General features: G+C 39.4%; 2 protein-coding genes and 1 pseudogene across 3 annotated transcripts in view; all 3 read right to left on the bottom strand.

The window, feature by feature from the left end:
• LOC126948846 (cuticle collagen 2-like) overlaps positions 1-23,346 on the bottom strand; it is a 940,772-nt gene that overhangs the window by 630,603 nt on the left and 286,823 nt on the right. The window lies entirely within an intron of this gene.
• KCNH1 (potassium voltage-gated channel subfamily H member 1) overlaps positions 1-23,346 on the bottom strand; it is a 452,445-nt gene that overhangs the window by 181,687 nt on the left and 247,412 nt on the right. The window lies entirely within an intron of this gene.
• The window catches only part of LOC126948748 (importin-7-like), a 33,926-nt pseudogene continuing 17,506 nt past the window's right edge, over positions 6,927-23,346 (bottom strand).

The following is a 23,346-nucleotide window of genomic DNA, read 5'->3' as shown; positions in this document are numbered from 1 at the left end:
ACATTTGGGAACCACCGTCCTTTACATGGTTTGTTGTTGAGTGAAAGGTTATGTGGCACATGACTGTATTTACTGAGTCCCTGCCTACTACATGCCAGGAATCATGCTAAATGCTGAGGATATTCTGGTGAGCAAATCAGACTTGGCCTTTGCCCCCACACAGTTTAAAGCCTAGTAGAAGAGAAAGAGAATAAATAAGGAAACAAATACATATTTACAAATTAGAAGTGTTTGGAAGGATAAAAAAAAAAAAAAAAAAAAACAATGTGCTCAGAAAGAAAGCAAGATGGAGAATGAGGTTTTTCCCCCTCTGGGGGTAATCTGTAAGGGGAGTATGTGTGAGGGAGGAGGAAAAGCCATCAGAGAATACAGTGGAGAAGGAGGATTCCAGGCTGAAGGAACATCATAGACAAAGGCCCAGAGGGAAGGAGGGACTTAGCATGTTCAAAAGCTCAAAGAAGTTCAAGTGTTTGGAGCTGGGAGCTTGGGAAGCAAGAGGAGGTGGTGCGAGAGAAGGCTGGAGAGGGGGCAGGCAAGCAAAGTAACGAAGTCCTGCAAAGCTGCAGTGCTGTGCCTAGCACATAATAGGCCCTCAATCAACATGGGCTGCATGCAAAGGTTTTCTTTGACCAGGAGAATAAATTTTAATTTATAACCTAAATGACTTCTAGGAACCCTGCTATTTTAATGATTCTAGTCCCCAGATTGCTGAGGAAAAAAATTTTAAAGAGCCCCTTGTCCTTTGTGAACCACAAAATAAACAAAACCCCTGTGGAATGAGAATTTCACCCTTAAGAGTCCCTACCTCATCCACCAAAGACAAGGAGGCACTATTTAAATAATATTTAGGCAAACATGCTTGGCCCAAGGGAAACAGTAAGTGCTTCTAAAGCTACAAACATTATGTAGGTTACAGGTTAAAATCATTTCATGGTTCCCTTTCTTTCATGAACAAACACTAGTTTTACTAATCAAGAAAAGATGTTAGAATTTCTTAGATATCCCATTAAAAAGACCCATACAGCCAAAGGCAATGTGGAAATTCTAGGCACAACTATGCCATCTGTTCATGCTCAAAAGATGGGTTTCACATCACATCTTATCTGAGTGGTATGTCCTCTTTTGGTGCCCCTGTCTTCTATTCTTTCCCTAGTTCCAACATTTCCATCATGTGCTAGCTTTTCCAGTGGAAATCAAGCATGAATATAAGGCCACTGAAAAGCTCTACTGAAAAACCACTAAAATGTTCATTTTTCCAAGATAATGTTTGGCAGCTATGGTAAAAAAGTGCAAGAGATTTGTAGTGAGACAGAGCTGGATTCAACCCCCAGCTCTGCCACTTACTGGCCATGTAAACTTTTGTTCCTTTTTGAGTCTCAGTTTCTTTTTCTGTCAAGCAGAGATAACACCTACCTGACGGGGCCTCTGTGGCTTAAAAGGGATCACATCTAAAGCCCCTTACCCACAGTATGGAGCATAGTAGGCACAAAATAACAGAAAGCCAGGTTTGGAAGGTGGCCCAAGTTTGGACTGCTCCCCAGAGGCTTGGCCACTGAGGCAGATGATAAACAGAGAGAGCTGGAGCTTGTCATGAGAGGCTAATCCTGCTGACTCAACAGTGCCAGAACCTTTGCAATGGACCTCAAATCCCCCAGGGAGGAGGGATTTGGGTCCTCCTACAGGAGGACCCAGGGCTCCTGGTGGGCAAGTGCATTCCTTCCCAGGGACAAGGGCACTCTACAGAGCCCAGGCCCAGCCTGACTGGGTGCAACTAACCAGAGAAGCATTTACCTTTAGGAGCTTCAAAAGCCACAACTGCCCCTAGCCCAGGGTTAGAGAAACACAATCCTTGGAAGATTTATCAGGTCTTCCCAGGTCCCTGGTTTGCATCTTTCTTGTCAAATGGATCCACTGTTAGTCCTGTCTTTCTGATCAATACCTTTGTCTAAATTCTGCCTACAGACCCAAACCGTCCTGGTTCAAGTCAGCCCAGTTATCTTCTGCCTCTTGTGAATTATTTGTTAAGCATTTTCAATTCTTCTTCTAGGAGACTGATGACTCCAAATCAGGTGACATTTTAATACCCCTAGCAGTAAAAGCATTTATCTAAGCCAAAAAAAAAATAAGAAACCAAAGTCTTATCTACTGGCATAATGTGTTTATCTCAATGAGATTTATCACATAAATGAAATAAAAGAGTGCCAAAAATCATGTTATTCCAGAAACATTCTTCCCCTAATATTTATAATGGTATGTTAAGTAGGAAAAATTCAGCAAATGATCAATTTAGAGAAAAAGAGCCTTTATATTTGGAATCTACCCATTAACTTAAAATCCACAAATCTTGTTTTATACAATAATGCATTCCTCCCCCCAATCTCAATATATTATCAAGTTATAATGAGAAAGTTTATATCTCATTTCACAGAATAACAAAAATAGAAGGGTATCCCCTCAACGTATAAATGAAGAAACTGGGACTCAGAGGCCAAATTGCTTCAGATTAACTCAGCTAGTCCAAGAAAAGGGATGAATAATCAAAGCCTAATTCCAGTATGGTCAAAAATAAGAAAATAGAGAAAGGTACCTGGAAAATCTACAACCAAAGGCACAGGCTCCCAAAACCTGAATCTACAGAGCCAACTTTTACCCATGGCAGCTTTGGGAGCATCTCTGAAGAGCAGATTAAGAAATGTGGCAGAACTTATATCTGAAAGGTCTGGAGGCCAGGCTGGAAAGTGGTAGCTGTCCACCAGTTACAACCAGGGGCACCAGTTACAACCTGGGGCTGGCCCATCAATGGTGTGGACATTGTGGCCATGGTTACAGTGACCACCTGAGGAGAAGGGAGAAGTCTAGATTCCAGGTGTCTGTCGATTTTTAGGATGTGGTCTTGACCATATTCTCCTCCTACAGGCTGAGAACTAAACATAAAATGGAGCAGGTTAAGTGTATCAAGAACACAGATTTAGCCAGAGAATGCAAATGTTCTGCTAGCACCACGGAGATCTCATATATGTATAGGTACAGAAAACCAGACAATTGACCTTAGCTCTGGCTTGAGCATCATGACAGCCCCTGGGCTGGGAAGTAATAATTCAGACAATAGATGTTTAGTTGATGATAAGTGTCTGGGGCTCACCTCTTAGCTTATCCTTTGCAATTTCTTTTTATTCATTTTAACCTGATATCCCCTGCATACAAATGTTTAGTGATGAAGGAGGGTAATGGCATGAATGTGAGAAAGTTCTGGAAGTTTCCTCCCAAGAGCATCAGCTAAAGTTTTATCCACTTAAGAACAAGTAAACATACCCCAGGCCAGAGACATCACCAGTTACAGGCAAAAACACTCATTGACAGCCAGAAGAAGAAACCACAATCAGAGAGAGGGATACTGCAGAAGGGGGATTAAGATACTCTCTCATACAATTTTCTAAGCAAAGAATTTAAAAGACAAGAGACACGACCCCAGCCTTTCTTAAATCCCTTACTATTGACTGTAAGCTTCTAAGCAAAGTTGATTTCCCCTGTTCCCAAATAATACTCCACCCACTCCGGTGGCCAATAGCTCCATCAAAAGTGTAGGCATTGTGGCCATGGCTACAGGGACCACCTGGGGAGAAGAGAGAAGTCCAGGCTGTAGATGTCTGTTGATTTTTAGGATGTGGCCTTGACCATATTCTCCTTCTTTAGGCCTGGAACTAAACATAAAACACAGAGCAGGTAAGTGTATCCAGAATATAGACTGAGCTATAGAGTGCAAAGTTGCTCTGCTAGCACCATGGAGAGCGAAGCCCAGTCTCAGTAGGCTCATGTGTTATTTGGGGTCACCTGCCCTCCCCACTCACCTGCTGCCTTTCTATAGCAGAGTGTCACGACTCAGCTGGGAGTGCTGTGATGGCTTCACACAGTCAAGGGGGCTGGACATTGCTATTAATATAACCCACTTTTCCCCTTAGTACTTTCTCCCTGCAGTGATTCATTCCACCTGCAAGTACTTGAGCTGTACCTGGGTGGCTCATTTATTTGCAAATAATAATTTAACAAGCATTAAAAAAGTAGGCAATTAGCTTATTCTTAATCTTAATATGCCACCTGGCTAGCAGGTGGTCTCCTGCCCCAAGCAATGATGCAGGCATTCTGGAGTCATCTCTGCCTCTTGCTGTACATGTTACTTTGCCTCCATCACCAAGACCCTTTCAAATGTTCCTCCTTAGAAAATCTCAAGTTCTCAACTGAGCTTGTTATAGAAAAAGAGTTACAAACCCTTTGGGCAGCTGCCATCTAAAAACTCTGTTTTCCATATTTAGCTAGAGACCACAGTTTTCACTGAACTCATTCGTAATGTAAGTACCAACCACTCTTTAGAGAAATTTGCTGGAAGGGATGTTTCATGTAGCACTCCCAAACCAGAGCTTACCTGGAATAATCCCCACTCACATGATGTCAAAAGAGCCAGAAACAGCCCCTGGAAAAACTGAAACATCAGTTGCTCTTTGCCCTTCAAATGAGTATTAAGGGTAGATTTCTGCTGCTCCTCCCTAACCCCCACCCCAAAACTACTCTCCCACTGATTTCTAGGGCAGCTTACCTGAAGGGTGAGGTGATGAGAAAGTTGATCAAGATGAAACATTAAAGCTAAAAAACACAAATGAAGGCAAGGACATTTGTCCAGCCTCTTCTTGCTCATTCTCCAGCTCTGTCTCTGCCATGTGCACAAATCACCCATTTAGGCACATTTTTATCCCAGAATTCTAACTCCTCTCTGTTCAAGCCTTTACGGTGACCACTAGACAGTACCCCCACCCACCCCTACCCTCATGCTAGAACTTCCCATCAAGATAAACTAATCTTGGCAATGGTTCTTACACAGAGGAGCACATTGGAATCACCGGTAGAGGAGGTATGTTAGAGATATTAGAGAAATTTGCTGGGAGGGATGTTTCATGTAGCACTCCCAAACCAGAGCCCGCCTGGAATAATCCCCACTCACATGATGTCAAAAGAGCCAGAAACAGCCCCTGGAAAAAACTGAAACATCAGTTGCTCTTTGCCCTTCAAATGAGCATTAAACCCACTATATATGTATCGAGAATATATTTATTATATATATAAATGTACCAAGAATATATATTTATATATATATATAAATGTATCGAGAATATATTTATATATACACACACACACACACACACACACACACACTCATACCTGGTGTTTACTCTGGAGGTGCTCATTTAGTAGGCCTATAATGGAGGTCTTGAATCTAAACTTTTTAGTAGCATCATGGATAAGTTGGATGCAGTCTCAGTTGAGGTGCTCTAGCTTAGAGCCTTCCTGGGGGCTTGTGAGAAATACAAAGCCATGAGCCTACCCCATGCCTACTGTGTTAGAATCTGCATGTTAACAAGACCCTCAGGTGATCTGTATGCACATTAAAATCTGAGAAGCACTGGCTTAGAGCACATACAGGTCAATAGGTTACTGTTCACAGCAGCAACCACATGTTTAGTGCTTTATATAATGAAGACTTTACCCTTGTTAAAGGAATTTCAAATATCTGGGAGCTTGATCCTACAGAAGCAGAGAATAAATATGGGAGCCCGAGGCCTTATAGGCACTCTAAAAATCACATCATGAGTCATGGGGACAGATGTCTATTTTGTTTATGCGTAAGGCCGGACCTCTGAATTTTCTTTTCTGAGACAGGTCTTATTCTGTTTCCCAGGCAACAACAGTTTTCGCATGGGGGTGGGGGTGAGGGGGGACTGTCTGGTGGTTACTGTAAAGGCTTGAACAGAAAGAAGTCAGGGTGAAAATGTGCCCAAATGGGTGATTTGTCCACATGGCTGAGACAAAGTGTAGTGTTGCAATCTTTTTTTTTCTTAATTATGCATTTTAAACATCAATATGTACATTTGTTTTTACAGTTATACATTTTCTCATCTGTTTTAGACAACAGCTTGTAATAGTTTTGAATCCATTAAGATGTTGCTTTCAATTTGAAATATTTTGTATATACATGTATATAAAAATAATCCAATGATGACTCATCTGACAGATGTTTAAGATCAATAAAGGCTTATTTTTCAACATGCAGTTAGGAAGAAAGGGAAGCAAGCCAACCTCTCTACACTCTCTTTTGCTGGCTTGTTTTTGCAGTGGTATCAGTAGTGTTTTTGGAGGGAACCACATGCCTTCAGCCTATCTAGTTAAGATCAGATACCACAATCAACAAGAAGGGTAGAAGAGATGGGGAACGGGGAGTGGGTAAGTGTTAAATATCAACTTTCGAAGTGTGCATTTTGTACTCTTTCTAGGTACAGGATTAAAAACAGGCCAATGAGGAAAAAATTGTTATAATTGTTATAAATTGTTATGTTGTTTTAAAACTGCAATCAAATCAAGACATAATAGCTGAATTAAGTTCTTTTAATAGATTGCACATATAGATGTTTAGCCATACTCTTAGATCAACTCTTTAACAGTAGAACTTCATATCCAATTAAAATGGTCTAGATACCACCTTTCTTATTTTTTTTTTAATTTATTTATTATTATTATACTTTAAGTTGTAGGGTACATGTGCATAACGTGCAGGTTTGTTACATATGTATACTTGTGCCATGTTGGTGTGCTGCACCCATCAACTCATCATTTACATCAGGTATAACTCCCAATGCAATCCCTCCCCCCTCCCCCCTCCCCATGATAGGCCCCTGTGTGTGATGTTCCCCTTCCTGAGTCCAAGTGATCTTATTGTTCAGTTCCCACCTATGAGTGAGAACATGCGGTGTTTGGTTTTCTGTTCTTGTGATAGTTTGCTAAGAATGATGGTTTCCAGCTGCATCCATGTCCCTACAAAGGACGCAAACTCATCCTTTTTGATGGCTGCATAGTATTCCATGGTGTATATGTGCCACAAAGTCTGGTATTTAAATACCTACTTCTACACTGACAGCTTTAAGAAAAACAGGACACAGAGGGAGTTGTCATTTTTAGCAGCAATGAAATACCACCAACCCATTTTTACATACCAAATTCAAGTCCCTATCAGAAGTGAGTGGACCACAAAGTCACCGGGTACAAAATTGCTAGTTCATTTTTAAATCAATAACTTGAAATTACCCTTGCCCCCAACCCCATTACATCTTTTTATAAACAGCAAACTTTTTGCTGTTTTATACGTAGGCTAGCAGGCTTGTTTCAATATGAAAGTGCTAACTCATTTACAGAGTTTTATAATCAGTTATGTAGTGCTATAATAAATGTCCAATAATCTACATAGGAACAATGATGAATAAAAATGATGATTGAATAAGGCTATCAAATTACCTTATCTTATTTACATATAAAGAACAGATACCCAATGGTGAGGAAGAGACAGAAATTGAACAAATTCTCACAGGTTTAAAAATTACATCTACCTTTGAGTTTTATACTGTAAATGAGACATTTTAAGTAGCCCATGCCTATTTTTTCCTCAGAAAAAGAAAAGTTGCCTTCATGACATCCCCTCTTGTGTCAGATTTCCACAGTGTCACTTTGAAACTTCAGAGTCAGGATCTTACTTTCTTCAAAAAATAAAGAAAATACACCCCCTAAGGTACCTCCAATCCTCCCCATCCCCAAAATCCCGCCGGTTTCTTTTCCAGTGCCAGGTTGCATGGTCAGGTCCTATCTCCCGGGATTATTGTTGTGATTTTTTTTTCTGTCCATCTATTGATCATTAGTTTAGAATAGATAACATGAACCGGTTCTGGAACCACTACTAGGAGGAACACAAGCTCTTCACTACAATCACACAGTAGGAAAGAAAGAGATAAATCAATTCATCCCTGGTGCTGGGCCTCCAAAATTGAAAGAATTTGGCACAACTGGAGCACTGAATTTGTATCCTCTGTGCGTCTCAATCATTTTGGATTCATGGGCTGCTCTTCTTTGATCAGCCAGAGTTGCTACATCTGTAACTATTTTCTTTGTTCTTCATTAAGACCATGAGTCAGAGACTGATACCACACAGGATTATGATTTTGAATAGTCTGAAAGATAGCTTTAAATATCTGATACTCAACAACAGGGTTATCTTCGTCATCAATGACTGTGGAATAGCCTTCCTGAGCAGTTTCTTCAGCATCATCTTCTTCCCAATTTTCATCATCTCCATCTTCACCTGCCTGCTTAGCCAGAATCTCCAAATATTCTTTCTCATCTTTATCAATATCATCTTCATCACTCCCCAGTTCCTCGGTTTCATCATCATCTTCAGCTTCATCATCATCACTGTCATTTTTGGACAAAAGAGCATGGCAGGCATATGCTCTTTTCAATCCATTCAATAAAAGGATAAAAGCTGGCAAAATCTGTCCAGAAACCTGATTCAAACCTTGGGGTGTCTGTTCCATTATCAATAAGAGCACAGAGACTGAGACCACACATATTTCTGTCATGAAGCCTCAAGAAACAGTCAACATCATTAAGCCACTGTCTAATAAAATTATTTGTAACTGGTTAAACATTATTAGGGAAGTGAAGATTTTCTAAGGTATTGAGTAATAGGTATGCATTATAATGCAAAGCTGCAATTGCAACTTGCAGACATATAGTTCAAAGTTCACTTGTCTTAACCTCTCGTCAGTCTTTCTAAGGCTGCTTGCACGAATAAGGAAATGCACTGGTCAATGTCATGCCCTTTGCACTGCAGAATGATGACCTCTAACAATTTTGCCGCATGACACTCTGCATCTTCTCCTGCAACTCCTGTAAGAACCTTTTTGCACATACTGTATATCATTTCAAGATACTGGGTATCAGACAGAAATGTCTTGCTAAGAACTGTTACATAATTATAAAGGAGCGGCATCATATCTGTAAAGTAATCAAAGCCATCTTGCTGAAAGACTTCAAATACAAGGGGTGGTAGCTGCCACATTTGTGGAGACACTTGTTGACATGTCAGGCTACGCGCTGAAGAGAATATCTCCTCATAGGATTCTGAGACATGCTGTTGTAAAACAGTACCAATGACCTGTAAGCAGATTCCCTCAAGCTGTTGGGTTATCTCTTTATGATCTTCAACTACAACTAAGAAGTGTGTCAGCTGTATTCAGAATTCCCATAGCAGTAACTGCTTTGTCATCACTACCTTCTTTATCAGGACTGATCTGGATTACTTGGCTAAATGTCATTGCCAACTATTGTGCCATTTCTACTGCAACAAGAGTAACTTCTTCGCTATTTTCACAGATCATTTTCCGAATTACATTGGTAAGGTCATCATTTTCTGTTTCTCTTATAATATGAAGAACAGCCTGCATTACAGGTCTGATGAATGGTGTGATATATTCTTTAAATTTTTCTTGATTGCTGATCAATACTTGAAAGACAATGGCAGCTTCCACTTTCACAGGCATGTCTCTATCACCAATCAGACATCTTGTTAGCTCTAAAGCTGTCTGAAGGTTCTGATCACTTTTGAACTTTACTTCACAAAAATAGTGAAGCACCCAGCAAGCCTTTGCTCTCGTAGCCTAGTTCACTGCTGAAGAGAAAGAATACATGATTCTGCAACATGTATTCCATCTGATTTTTATAGATCTTCTTCTTCAGAAGTATTTCAGCTCAAGACCCAATCATATGCAGGGCTCCATCTGTTTTTCAAAGGTCAGCATTTGGTTCTGTAAGAATCCGGTAACAAAATCCCATAGTCTTTTGAAGTACCTGTTTCCTCTTACTACGGGCTGTAAACAAAAGCTTCTGGGCAGCAGTGGTAAAAGGAATGAAATCTTCAAACACATTAAACTTCATGCTTATATATTCGTAAGGGTCTTCTTCCCGAAGTTCCTCATCAGCATCTGTATAACACATCAATGGAAAAATAACATCTTGGATAATGCCTTGTATATGGGGTTTCAGTTTCTTCCAGGTGAGAGCATGAGAAACTCCTTGATTAATAGAATTTAATGTCTGTTGTAAAACTTGAGGAACCATATATTGCTTCTCCTTGTATTGTTATAACACCTTTAATAAAACTTGCTGGACACCAACAACAAATGCCTTCAGAAATACTTCAGCCAACTTACTATAGTCCTAGGAAACATTGCCAGGGCTTTCATATCTTTCAAAAAGTCTTGCTAAAATATGTAAGGCCCACTTCTTGCATTTTCACTATGGTAACTCAGGTCGATCATCTTCTTCAATTCGAAGTGTTTCAGTCTTCAAAATTTCTATCCATTCTGTCAGGTTCTGTTGGTTTGTCAGTTCCAGTGGCAGTATATGCTGAATAAGAGCATAGAAGATCTTAAATATTTGTTTCTGGATGATGACAGACTGATCAGACTGGTCAGAAAGAAGCTGGATAAAATGATCCTTTAGAACTGGCAGAAAATGCTGCATTGCTACTACTAATGGACTCCACTCCTCTAGTTTTTTATACTCATAATTTTTCCAAGCTGATAAAGGCAAAGAAGAATTCCTAGCCAACAAGCACTGTTATCGCACTGAAGATAAAAGCCAATTTTGTCCACAATGGCTGTCCAGCAGCTTGAATAATCATGTTTGATGATGTGATGAATGCATGTAGTAAGCTGTACCCTGATGAGCTCAGGAGAATGGATAATGGCTTCTACAATATTTTCTCAAATACAATGGCAATCTTCTTCTGGAATAGTATAAGGGGATATATACCCTTGTGCTGTTTCTCGACCAAGCCAATACTGTGTTATATTTTTCAAATACGTAACACCTGCCTCACAGGTAAATCCAGTTGTTCCAACAGTAATCTGGAGCAGCGGTGAGACAAAATTCAGAGACTTGTGTGTTTCATTGAGCTGGCACTCCAAGGTCTCTCGCAGGGCTGGGTCCATGGTGCCCTGCAGGGCCTCGATAATGGTGTTGGGGTCCATCGCAGCACAGACTCAGTCAAACCCAGGGCTTCGGTGCTACTGGGCCAGGAAGAGTGCTACTCACTGCACACATGGACCTGCCACAGCAGCAACTGGCGCAAAAGGGCAGTGGTGCAATCTTAACTCACTGCAACCTTGAACTCCTGGGCTCAAGTGATCCTCCCACCTCAGCCTCCCAAGTAGCTGGGACTGCAGGCTCATGCTACCATGCCAAGCTGATTTTGTGTTGTTGTAGAGATAGGGTCTCACTAAGTTGCCCGGGCTGGTCTCGAACTCCTGGTCTCAAGCAATCATCCTCCCTCAGCCTCCCAAAGTGCTGGATTTACAAGCCTGAGTCACCATGCGTGGCCAATATTTTCAACAGTTAGAGGCAGGAATGAAAAACAATTCCTTTTTGCTTTGCTCAAAATAAGTATTTGTGAGCATCCACTTAAGAGTTACTGTGCTAGATGCTGGACATACAAATAGAAATAAGACCCAGTTCCTGCTCTTGTGGAAAGGGCAACATTAGAGAAATGTTCAGGAAATGGAGCAAAGGCCCTTATCTCAGCTTAAGGAAGTCTTAGCTCACTATTGTTTGGCTGAATCTCAAAAATGTACAAACCAACAGGAATGTCCCCTTCTTCCCCACAGATTCCCTGAAGCCAGTGAACTGTATGGCAGGAAAACCAAATACTAACTGTGAGTTGCCCTGTCCTAGAAGGCAAGAGAAGGGACTTCAGGGCATGCATGTCAAGTTAGGCTTTGATGACTTGTGTTAGAAGGTTCAGGAAGAAAGGAGCATCACTTATCCCCTATGAAAAAAAGGAATGGCCAAGAGACCTTCCTTGAATCCATGAAGAGCTTCCAAAAGGAAAAATTTTAAGTTTAGGGATGATAAGGAGCAGAAAGGCTTGGTCTGCTTTACCTGGTGAGCCTATCAATGTACCCATCAAGCACATGCTCGTTACCCAGCAGAGTGTTGGGCACTAGGGGGTGAAGGAGGATAGAATCTAAGATTACTTTTAGCTCTGAAAACCTCAAGACCATTTAGGTTAGGCTCTTCATTTTACAAAAGACCAAGTGCAGACCCAGAATAGGCCTTATCCAAAATCACATTACTAGCTCTTGAGTACAGGATTACTAGCAGGCTGCAATCTGGGAAGATGGCTGAAGTACACTCGACACCATATAAAACTCCAACATCAGTACTTTGGGCAACATGTAGTCACCAGAGGTTTCTGAGCTGGTGACCAGCTTAGTCAAAACCACTTTCCCCCTTGATAATAGTAAATGCCATTTCCAGTTAAGTTACAGATGACAGATTTTAAGTAATGTTTCCATGTCTATGTGTGAGATCTGAATGGTACCTCCATTACTGGCATTACATTTTATTCCTCAACCCTCCTCTTCACAGCTCTTATTAGGAAAGCACGGAAAGTCAGGTGATGAGGCCCACAGGAGCTGTGCCTTGCCAGTGTTCCCTCATGAAAGGCTGCAGCCAGAACTGTGTCCTTCCTTCTTGATGCAGGTCTCTATGCTTAACTTGTTCACCCTCTGTTCCAGAGCATTAGGTGCTCCAAGTGAAGTACTTTTGAATTCTGTCAACCCTGACCTCTCCCCTGTCATGTAGAAAGGCCTCAAGTGATAGTTTCTGGGGCTACTGATCATACAAGCACATGCACCCTTCTCAGGAGAGGGAAATTAGAAAACTTGCTAACTAGAGGTGCCATGGCAGGTACCAACTGGATCAGTGCAGGATGGAATAGCACATTCCAGAGAGCCTCATGAGTCCACTGCTAAGGGTAGGGCTAATTTACAAGAAACATGCAGAGGGTTTGGCTGGATCCCCTCTGATACTAACTGAGCCCAGCTCTCATATGCCTATGGCATGGAGCGGATGGTGCTGGGGCAGGCTTCCCTCAGCCTGACAGCAGAGCAGCTGTCTCTACTATTGAGCCAGGTGTGACCCCAGAATGCCGTCTCTACCCCCTCAGCATGGTAGCAATGCCATGGCAGTGAGGATATGGGGAATGAGGAGCAGCTTAGGGGAGACTAAGGCATTGCAGGGCTGAGGTCCACTATGCAGCTCCAGGTCCCCCTACCATGCTCCTTCAAGAACGGAGTTGGTAGCAAAAGATTATCACCAAGTTCCTCTCAACTCAGCAAAACAAGTGGGGAAGTGAGAAAAGAAAGGAGGAGGAAGATAGCTTCCTGTGCTGTGAGGACTAATTGCAAGCAAAACATGTGTCAGCTGCCACTGCACACAGTAAACACTCAATGGATGGTAACCTTAAGGGTTTGGGCTGCAGCTTTAGTGCCCAAATCCTATGCCTATGGAGGGACTGAGGTACTTGGACAACAACAATCAAGGCAGGTGGAGAAAATCCTGGTTTTGATTGTACCAAAACAAATCACCTCACCCTTAGCAGAGTAAGACAACTAGCATTTTACCATGTTCACTGATTCTGAGCATGAGAAATTTAGAAAAGGCCCAGCAGGATGGCTTGTCTCTGTTTCTTGACATCTGGAGCCTCATTCAGAAAGATTCAAAGATGGGGTAACTTAATTGGAATCATCTATGAGCCATAACTGGTGGTTGACCCATGCTGTCAGCTATAACCTGAAGCTGTAAGCTGGAACACCCATACATGGCCCTTCCATGTGGCTGTGTGAGTTTCTTTACAGAATGGTAGCTGGGTTCCTTTTTTTTTTCTTCTTTTTTTTTCTTTTTTTTGAGATGGAGTCTTGCTCTCTCTCTCAGTCTGGAGTGCAGTGGCGCAATCTCGGTTCACTGCAAGCTCCGCCTCCCAGGTTTACACTGTTCTCCTGCCTTAGCCTCCCAAGTAGCTGGGACTACAGGCGCCCGCCAACATGCCCGGCTAATTTTTTATATTTTTTAGTAAAGACAGGGTTTCACCGTGTTAGCCAGGATGGTCTCGATCTCCTGACCTTGTGATCCACCTGCCTCAGCCTCCCAAATGCTGGGATTACAGGCATGAGCCACTGCGCCCGGCCGGTAGTTGGGTTATAAGAGTAGGTGTCCCAAATAAATCACGCAGAATCTGTATGACCTTTGATGACTTAGCCTATCACTATAATGTGACTTCTGCCATAGCCACAAGGTTTTCCAGGTTCAAGGGCAGAGAACAAGTATCAAAGGCAAATTTTTAAAAGAACATGTGGAATGGAAGGTAATATTAAAGCTATCTCTGGAATATACAATCTGCTTCATTTGTCAGGCTAAATATATGCTCCCATAGTCTCCCAATGCAGAGATATTATGTGCAATGTCTGGAACAAATATTTTCATATGACAGCTCATTAATTCAGTCTTTACAATAATACTGCAAGGTAGTTTATTATTACTCCATGTTTTACCTGAAACTGAGCTCAAAAAGTTTAGACATCTTGACCAAGGTCATATAGTTTTTAAGCACCAAAGCAGTATCAAATTCAGATCTAAATCTGTTAACTACTTATTAAAACTCAAAGCTCATAGTCTTTAGAGGACATTTTGGGTCAAACTAAATGATCTTGGGTTCTAGGGCAGTAGGAATAAGGTGGCAAAGAAAAAAAAAGGCAGCTGTTCATTTGATGCCTAAATGTTCACAGTGTACATACAGTGCTGAAGCTAAGCTTGTAACTCTTAAGTGTTATTTTTTTCTAATAAATGCATTTTATGTAAGGGAAGACTTTGAAAAACAGTATCTCCAGATAGAATGGAAACTGGGCCACCTTACTAGTCTCTCCTACACCCCAATCGCATTTTCCAAAGTAGAGAGAAAGGTACAGTTCAGAACCTCTGTTTTTCAAACTGGAATAAGGCCCCTCTCTTACTTTTCCCCCAACTCTTTAAGATAGATAATTTTTATTTTGAAACTTAGCCTAGATTGTGGGGCAAAGAACAATCAAATCAAACGGGTGAATTCCCATTTTATTCCTTATTGTCATTCTCTATCTCAGGTAGCTGATGGATCCAGGCTAAATGTGAGTCAAAAAGTATGTTACAGATCAGCTTTAGTTGAAAAAAAAAATGGGTATATATCAATACAACTCAATGGGGGAATAAAAACTTTTTCAACAAATAGTGTCAAGACAACTGGATATCTGCATGCAAGAGAATGAAGGTGGACCCCTACCTCACACCATACACAAAATTTAACTCAAAATGGATCATAGTCTTAATTGTAAAAGCTAATGCTCTAAAACTCTTAGATGATAATATAGGGGCAAATCTTTATGACCCTGAGTTAGACAAAGCCTCCTTAATTGTGACACCAAAAGTACAGTCTACAGAAGAAAACTAGATAAATTGGACTATGTGAAAACCTAAACTTTTGTACTGCAAAAGATACCATCAAGCACGAAAAAATGCAACCCACAGACTAGCAGAAAATATTTGCAAATAAAATACCTCATAAGAGATTTGTATACAGAATATATTATAAAAAAACTCATAACCCAATAGTGAAAATATTAATAACCCAAAATAGGCAAAGGATCTAAACAGACATTTCTCCAAAGAAGACATAGAAATGGCCAATAAGCACATGAAAAGATGTTCAACATCCCCAGTCATAGGGGAAATGCAAATCAAAACCACAATGAGACATCACTTTACACCCATTAAAATGGCCATAATCAAAACGACAAGTGTTAGTGATGATGTAGAAACATTAGAACACTGAAATTGTTGGAAGAATGTAAAGTGGTGCAGATGCTTTGGAAAACAGTTTAGCAGTTCCTCAAGATGTTAAATATGGAGTTACCAAATGACTCAGCAATTCCACTCCTAAGTCTATACCCAAAAAAGGCAGAAACAAATGTCCATATGAAAACTTGTACATAAATGTTCAATAACGTTCAGAGGAGCATTGTTCATAATGGCCAAAAAAGTGAAAACAGCCCATATACCTGTCAACTGATGAACAAATGAATTAGATGTGGTATAGCCATACAATAAAATATTATTCAGTAATAAAAAGGAATGAAGTACTGATAAATGCTACAAAATATTAGAACCTTGAAAATGTTATTCCAAGTGAAATAAGCCAATCACAAAAGACCACATATTGTACAATTCTATTTATATAAAGTGTCCAGAACAGGTAAATCTAGATTTAGAAAAAGTAGATTAGTGGTTGCCTAGGCCTACAAAATGTGAGGAGAAATGGAAAGCGACTGAAAATGGGTATGGGGTTTCTTTCGGGAATTATGAAAATGTTCTGAAATTGATAGTGGTGATGGTTGCACAACTCAATAAATGTACTTAAAACTACTGAATTGTACATTTTAATTATGCAAATTGTATGGTAGGTGAGTTTTATTTCAATATTTATATCCACACACACATACACATATATGTTTACACACACACACACACATATATATGTCCAAAGCAAATTCATATTAAAGTGGGGGCAATGTCAAGAATAGAAAACCACCCACAGATGCTCCTCTGCTTTAGCCTGACATGTGGCTATGTGACCAAAGGTACTGTGAAAAGCAATTAGACGGTGCTTTCTGAAAAACAATTTTATTGAGGTATAATTTACATGTGACAAAGTACTTCCATTTGAATTCATAGCTTGATGTGTTTTCACAAATGTGACCACCATATAACTAACACATTCAAGATACAGGATATTTTTTTACCCCAAAAAAAGTCCCATGTGCCCCTCTGTCCCAAAATGACCAGCCCTAGGCAACAATTGAGCTACTTTGTCATTTTAAGTAAGTTTTGCCCTTTTCTATAATTCCAGATAAATTAAATCCTACAGCATGTACTATCTGGGATCTGGACTGTTTTATAACTCAGGATAATATATTTGAAATTCAACCATGTGTCATGCATATCTCTAATACATTGCTTTTTTATTGCAGAGAGTATTCCCTTATATAAATAGACTAAAGTTTGTTTTGCATTTATCTGCTTAAGGACATTTGATATTTTTCCCTAATTTTAGTTATTATGAACACTGATATACAAGTTTTTGTGTGAACATATGTTTTCACTGCTCTTCGGTAAATGAACAGAAGTGGAAACACCAGGTCTTATAAATGTATGCCTAACTTTATAAGAAATTGCCAAGCTGATTTCCAAAAATGTTAATACTATTCTACGTACCCACAAGCAATATATGTAAGTCTTTTGAATTTTATTCATCATAGTGGGTATCTCATTGTAGTTTTCAATAGCCTTTCCTTGATGACTAAATGAAGCATTTTTTCATGTGCCTTTGGCCATTTACGTGTGCGTGTGTGTGTGTGTGTGTGTGTGTGTGTGTGAGAAGTGTCTGTCCAAATCTTCCGCCTATTTAAAAAATTATTTTTAATTGAGTTGTATAAGTTTTTTTTAATACATTCGGGATTCAAATCTTTATCAGCTTAGTCTGTGGCTTAAAATTTCATTTTCTTAATGGTGTCTTTCTTAATAGTGCCTTTGATAAAGTCCAATGTATCATTTTTTTGCTTTTATGTTTCAAATGTCTTGTGTCCTAAGAAATCTTTGCATATGCCAATGTTGAAAAACTTCTAGTTTTACAGTTTTAATTTTTATGTTTCAGTATACTACCTATTTTGAGTTAAATTTTGAGTCTAAAGGGTTGAAGTTCATTTTTTGTATATGAACATACAATTTTGTAGAACCATTTGTTGAAAGACTATTTCCCCACTAAAATATCTTCTTAACACATTTCATCACAAGATTCCTCATTTCCCTTTTATAGTCACACCTACTTCCTTCCAACTTTCCTTTAATCCTCTTCTCATTAACTCCTACCAACCACTAACCTGTTTTCCACTTCTATAATTTTGTCATTTCAAGAATACTGAATATATGGAATCATAAAGTATATAACATTTTGGGATTTGCTGTTTATTCTTTGCATTTATCCATGTATGATGCTCTTCCTTCATTTGTATAGATTTAAGTTTCACTGATAGTGTTTGTCTTGCATCTGAAAAACTTGCATCTTAAGTCCACTGGTGAATAATTCGTCAGCTTTTGTTTGCCTGAAAAAGTTTTCATTTCATATTTATTTTTGAATGGTATTTTTATTGGATATAGAACTCTAGGTTGACAGTTTGCTGTTTTCGTTACAGCTCTTTAAAGATGTGATTTCATTTTCTTCTCATTTAAAAGTTTCTGACAAGACATATGTGAGTATTGTTATCTTTGTTCCTCTGTATGTAATTTTTTTGTCAGCTCTTAAAATTTTCTCTTTATCAATTTTGTTCAGTAATTTGATCATGAACTCCTTTGTGTTTTATCCTTCTTGGAGTTGTTGACCTGCCTGGATCTGTGAGTTTATAATTTTCATAAAATATGAAAAGTTTTTAGCCACTAGTTGAAATTTTTTCTGCCCTTCATCCTTTCTGGGACTCCAATGACATGCATATTTACAACAGCTGTTCAAAAGACCCTGTTTGTCAATTCTATTTTCTCTGTCATTTTAGGTCTATTTCCATTAACTGATTTTTCTCCTAGTTATGGGTCATGTGTTTTGTTTTGTTGTGTTGCTTTTAGGCAAGCCTGGTAATTTTGGATTGGATGCTGGACATTGTGCCTTCATATTGTTGACTGCTGAATACTGTCCTCTTTAATGGATGTTGAACTGTGTTCTGACTGGCAGTTAACTTAATTACATATCAGTTTGATCCTTTTTTAGGCTTTATGAAAACTTTATTAAGTAGACTTTACTCTAGGGCTTATTTAGTCCTATAACTAAGCTGTGACTTATTTTGGAATGCCGTCAATATTAAGCAGGACCCTAAACCCTGGCTGGTCATAACTCAAACTTCTACCAGCCCTGTAATGCCTCTGGAAATATTCAGCTTACAGATACCTGGTAGTTCTTTGCCTGGCTTATGCAGTTTTAGCCTACATATAGCAGTGAGCTGCAGTTGCAAGAGGAACTCTGTAAAGATCCTCAGCGTTTTCTCTACTGAGCACATTCCAGCCACTCAACCTCTTCAAATTCAAATTTTTGTCTTCTCAACTCTGTGATATCATGCTCTTCTCGAGTGTGTATTGTGGTCCAGAAAGTATCTCCGGGCAGAAAGTTGGTATTATCACAGGGCTTATGTCATTTGTTTCCCTTCTCTGAGGAGTCACAGAACTGTACTAATTACCAAAAGGAGTTTTTATAGATTTTTGTCTGGTTTTCTAGTTGTTTACAGTAATAGAGTAAGTCCAACTCTAGTCACTCTCTTGTGTCTGGAAGTAGAAGTCACTGATATTATCTATGTTAATACAGTGAAAAAAAAAAACCCAGTGTTGTCCCTCTCTCCATCCTCACCCCCACACCTCCACTGCTAATACTGTCTCTGTGATGTGCAATATCCAAGGCTTGATTTAGGTCTAATGAATATCTCTGAGAACACAGTACACTTTGGGTTTCCCAGCACAAGAATTGAAATGAAAAAAGCACAGGGTACTCTCCCAGCTGAGATTCTCAGCCTCTTTTTTCCCCTACTGTGAACAGTGTCACCCAGGTGCCCTCACTCACCTATTTTAAATACACTCGCCAACTCTGCTAACAGCTTCAGCCTCTGTTAATCAGGTAGCTTTTCATTAACGTTCTTATCCTTGTCCCAGCATCTTATTAGTCATGCTTTATTAGTAGACATGTTAAGTCTCAAATCTTAGTTCCTGTTAGCTTCTCAGTATCTGTTGTCAAGTTGAAGATCTCAGACAGAAGGAGATGAGAACTGGTTCATTACAGAGTGACTCTTTCTAATAAATCTCCTTGGTTCTCTATGATACTTATATATTCTTCCCACTATAGTTGCCTTTTTCTCTCTATTTAGAACCAATACAAATCATAGAAATGAGATCATTCAGCTTAAGGGTATATTATCTTCACTTCAGCCCGTCCTTCTTTAAGATGAACAATGCTGTCTTTAGATTCTGATACTGGCTCTGCCACTTATTAGCTGGATAGCCCCAGACAATTGACTGACTGAGTTTGTTTCCATACTTACGGAATAGGAAAAATATATTCTGCGTATCTCACGGAGTTTTTTAAGGATTAAGCAAGATAATCTGTGTTAAGTACTTTATATAGTGCCTGCACCATGGTAAATGCTTAATAAATGTTAGCTATGATGACAATGATGGTGATTAAAATGGTCTTTCCATACACTCTGCATACCATCCCTCTGACTGACCTGAGGATTATAATTATTCCCTAGCTACTAGCAAAGAAGTTTCAATTTCCCTTCACTTCTGCTTTTAAACAGTTTTCTCCTATTTTACAAAAAAAAAAAGAGTGTGTTCTTTTCTTCCCTTTTCCAGCTCTTCATAAACACAGTGTATTAGTCCATTCTTTCATTGCTATAAAGAAATACCTGAGACTGGGTAATTTATAAAGAAAAGAGGTTTAATTGTCTCATGGTTCTGTAGGCTGTACAGAAAGCATGATGCTGACATCTGCTCAGCTTCTAGGGAGTCCTCAGGAAACTTACAATTATGGCAGAAGACAAACGGGGCACAAGATGTCTTACATGGCAGAGGAGGAGCAAGAGAGAGAGAGTGGGGAGGTGTTACACACTTATAAACGACCAGATCTCATGATAACTCACTCACTCACTATCATGAGAATAGCACTGACCAGATGATGCTACACCATTCATAAGAACTCTGCCCCCATGATTCAATCACCTCCCACCAGGGCCCACCACCAATAGTGGGGATTATCATTAAACGTGGGATTTGGGTGGGGACACAGATCGAAACCATATCACATGGTTTTTCATTTCTATGACTCTTCTATCCAATTTATTCTTAATTCCCTTTAATCAAGCTTTTATCCTCAATACTTTAATTTTCTGTAAAAGTTACCAATCATCTCTGAACCACATTAAATGTTATTTTCAAAGTCCTACTATTCCTTTCAAGTCCTACTGGGCTTTCTGTAGCTTTTGACAGAATTGTCTATTTTCTCAATTTTGGCTACCATGACCACTGAAGTATCATTTTTCATTTTCTACTGGTGGCAGATTAAATTACTGCTATTACTTCTTGCTTCCCCTAAGCAATATTATCCATTCTCTTGCAATGGCCTTGTATGTAACAGAATCCCCTGCTTCTTGTCTTTCAGGCTTGACCATATGACTTTGAAAAATGAGATATTGGAAGGCATATCATGAACAAAGATTTGAAATGTGCTTGAATAGTTGGAGTTTCCCTCTTTTAAAAATTTTTTATTTTTTTACATTTTTTTTCATTTGTTTTTAGAGACATCTCACTCTGTTGTCCAGGCTGGTGTTCAGTAGAGTGATTATAGCTCACTGCAGCATTCAACTCCTGGGCTCAAGTGATTCTCCCTCCTCAGACTATCGTGTAGCTGGGACTACAGGTGCATGCCACTGTGCCCAGCATTTTTTTTTTTTTTTTTTTTTTTTTTTTACTTTTTATAGAGATGGAGAGGGTCTCACTGTGTTTGCCAGGCTGGTCTTGAACTCCTGACCTCAACTATCCTCCTAACTCAGCCTCCCAAAGTTCTGGGATTACAGGCATGAGCCACCAGGCCCAACCCTAGGGTTCCCGCCTTATGCCCCTGATTCAAAGACATAAAAAGAACAGAAAAAAAAAAACAATAATATGTGAGTCAAGTCACTCCAGATACAGTTGACAGTAAATAATCATAGGGAGATTTATGAAAATGAAAGACTTAAAGAATTTCAGGCCGGGCACAGTGGCTCAAGCCTGTAATCCCAGCACTTTGGGAGGCCAAGACGGGAGGATCACGAGGTCAGGAGATCGAGACCATCCTGGCTAACACGGTGAAACCCCGTCTCTACTAAAAAATACAAAAAACTAGCCGGGCGAGGTGGCGGACGCCTGTAGTCCCAGCTACTCGGGCGGCTGAGGCAGGAGAATGGTGTAAACCCAGGAGGCGGAGCTTGCAGTGAGCTGAGATCCGGCCACTGCAGTCCAGCCTGGGAGACAGAGCGAGACTCTGTCTGAAAAAAAAAAAAAAAGAATTTCAAAAAGTCAAACAGACCAATAATTACAATAGACAATGAGATAGTAGTGAAAAAATAGATAAAATATTGTAAATATAATTCAGTTAAGTGGAATTGAGAGGCTATAATTCAGTTCTTAAAGCTTCTCAGTGATTCTAATATGCAGCCAAGTTTGAGTCACTGGTCTCAGTTTTGATAGTTTAAGTTCAAGGCTGGGGATTAGTTTAGCCCTGAGCATGTGACATAATTCTGGCCAATGAAGCATAAAGGAAAGTCTACTGAGGTTGGAGAATAGAAGTTTCTTGGAAAGTTTCTTCACTTTTAAAAGGAGTCAAAGAAAAAAAAAGTCTTCTACATCTGCTGGGCACTGTAGCAGCTGCATGTAGCCCTGGAAGTCTGGCAAAGGGTAATGCCCACGTGGAGGTAAAGGACAGGAAAGACAGAAGAAATCTGATGCTGTCTTTGAGTCACTGAATTAAACAGTGCTGAAGAAGCTGTACATTAGGGCATCTCACAATGTAAGAGAATAAATTTTCCTGCTGTTTAAAACAATTGAAGTTAGACATTTCTATTATTTATAGATGGAAGCATCCTGATACTATGACTAGCAGGATTTATCCTAGGAATATAAGAAGTGGCCAATATTAGAAAATCTGGCAAACATGCCATACTTTCTTCTGTATATATTCCAGAATAACTCTCTCAAAGGTCTCATGGAAACATGAACAGGGATATTCATCACAACACTGTGGTACCAAGGCAACAGAGGAAACCTAAGTCCACCACCGGGAATTAGATAAGTAAAATGTAGTCATTTTGCACAGCACTGAATATTGTGCAGAACCATGTCAGGAACAATACAATAGATTTGTATATTTTTTCATCAATATATACACACAAATTCATATACATATAGCAGCATATATACATATATATAGCAGCATACATACATATATATATATCAGCATAGCTATAATGCCAAAGATCATAGTGTCTAATGAAAAAAAAAAGAAATATATTCATAGCACAATATCTTTTAAGTAAATTAAACTCATATACCCCTACAAATACACATACCTCACTGTATATTTCTCAGGGATACATATATCTCAAAATATACAGATTGAAGGCAGAATGGTGGATTAAAGGGGTAAGAAAAATAACAAAGAAACAACCAAGGTTGATAGTGTTCCATACACTTAGGAGTATGATTAATTCAGTTTCCTATACTTGAAGGGAAGGAAGGAGGAAATGGAGGGAAGGAAGGAGGAAATGGAAGAAAGGAAGGAGAAAGAAAAGAAGAGAAATGGAGACCTATCAATGTAATTCACCACATTAAGAATTGAAATGAAACATATGATTCTTCTCAAGAAATACAGAGCATTTGATAAAACTTTCATGAATTATTCTTAATAAGCCAAGATTAGAAAAGCAGTGCTTTAATCTGGAAAGAATATCTATCAGAAACCTGGAGTCCAAATTACCTTCA

Source organism: Macaca thibetana, chromosome 1, assembly GCF_024542745.1.
Source record: "Macaca thibetana thibetana isolate TM-01 chromosome 1, ASM2454274v1, whole genome shotgun sequence".
Lineage (NCBI taxonomy): Eukaryota > Metazoa > Chordata > Mammalia > Primates > Cercopithecidae > Macaca > Macaca thibetana.
The sequence above is the reverse complement of the archived record's forward strand: the minus strand, read 5'-3'. Positions and strand labels throughout refer to the sequence as shown.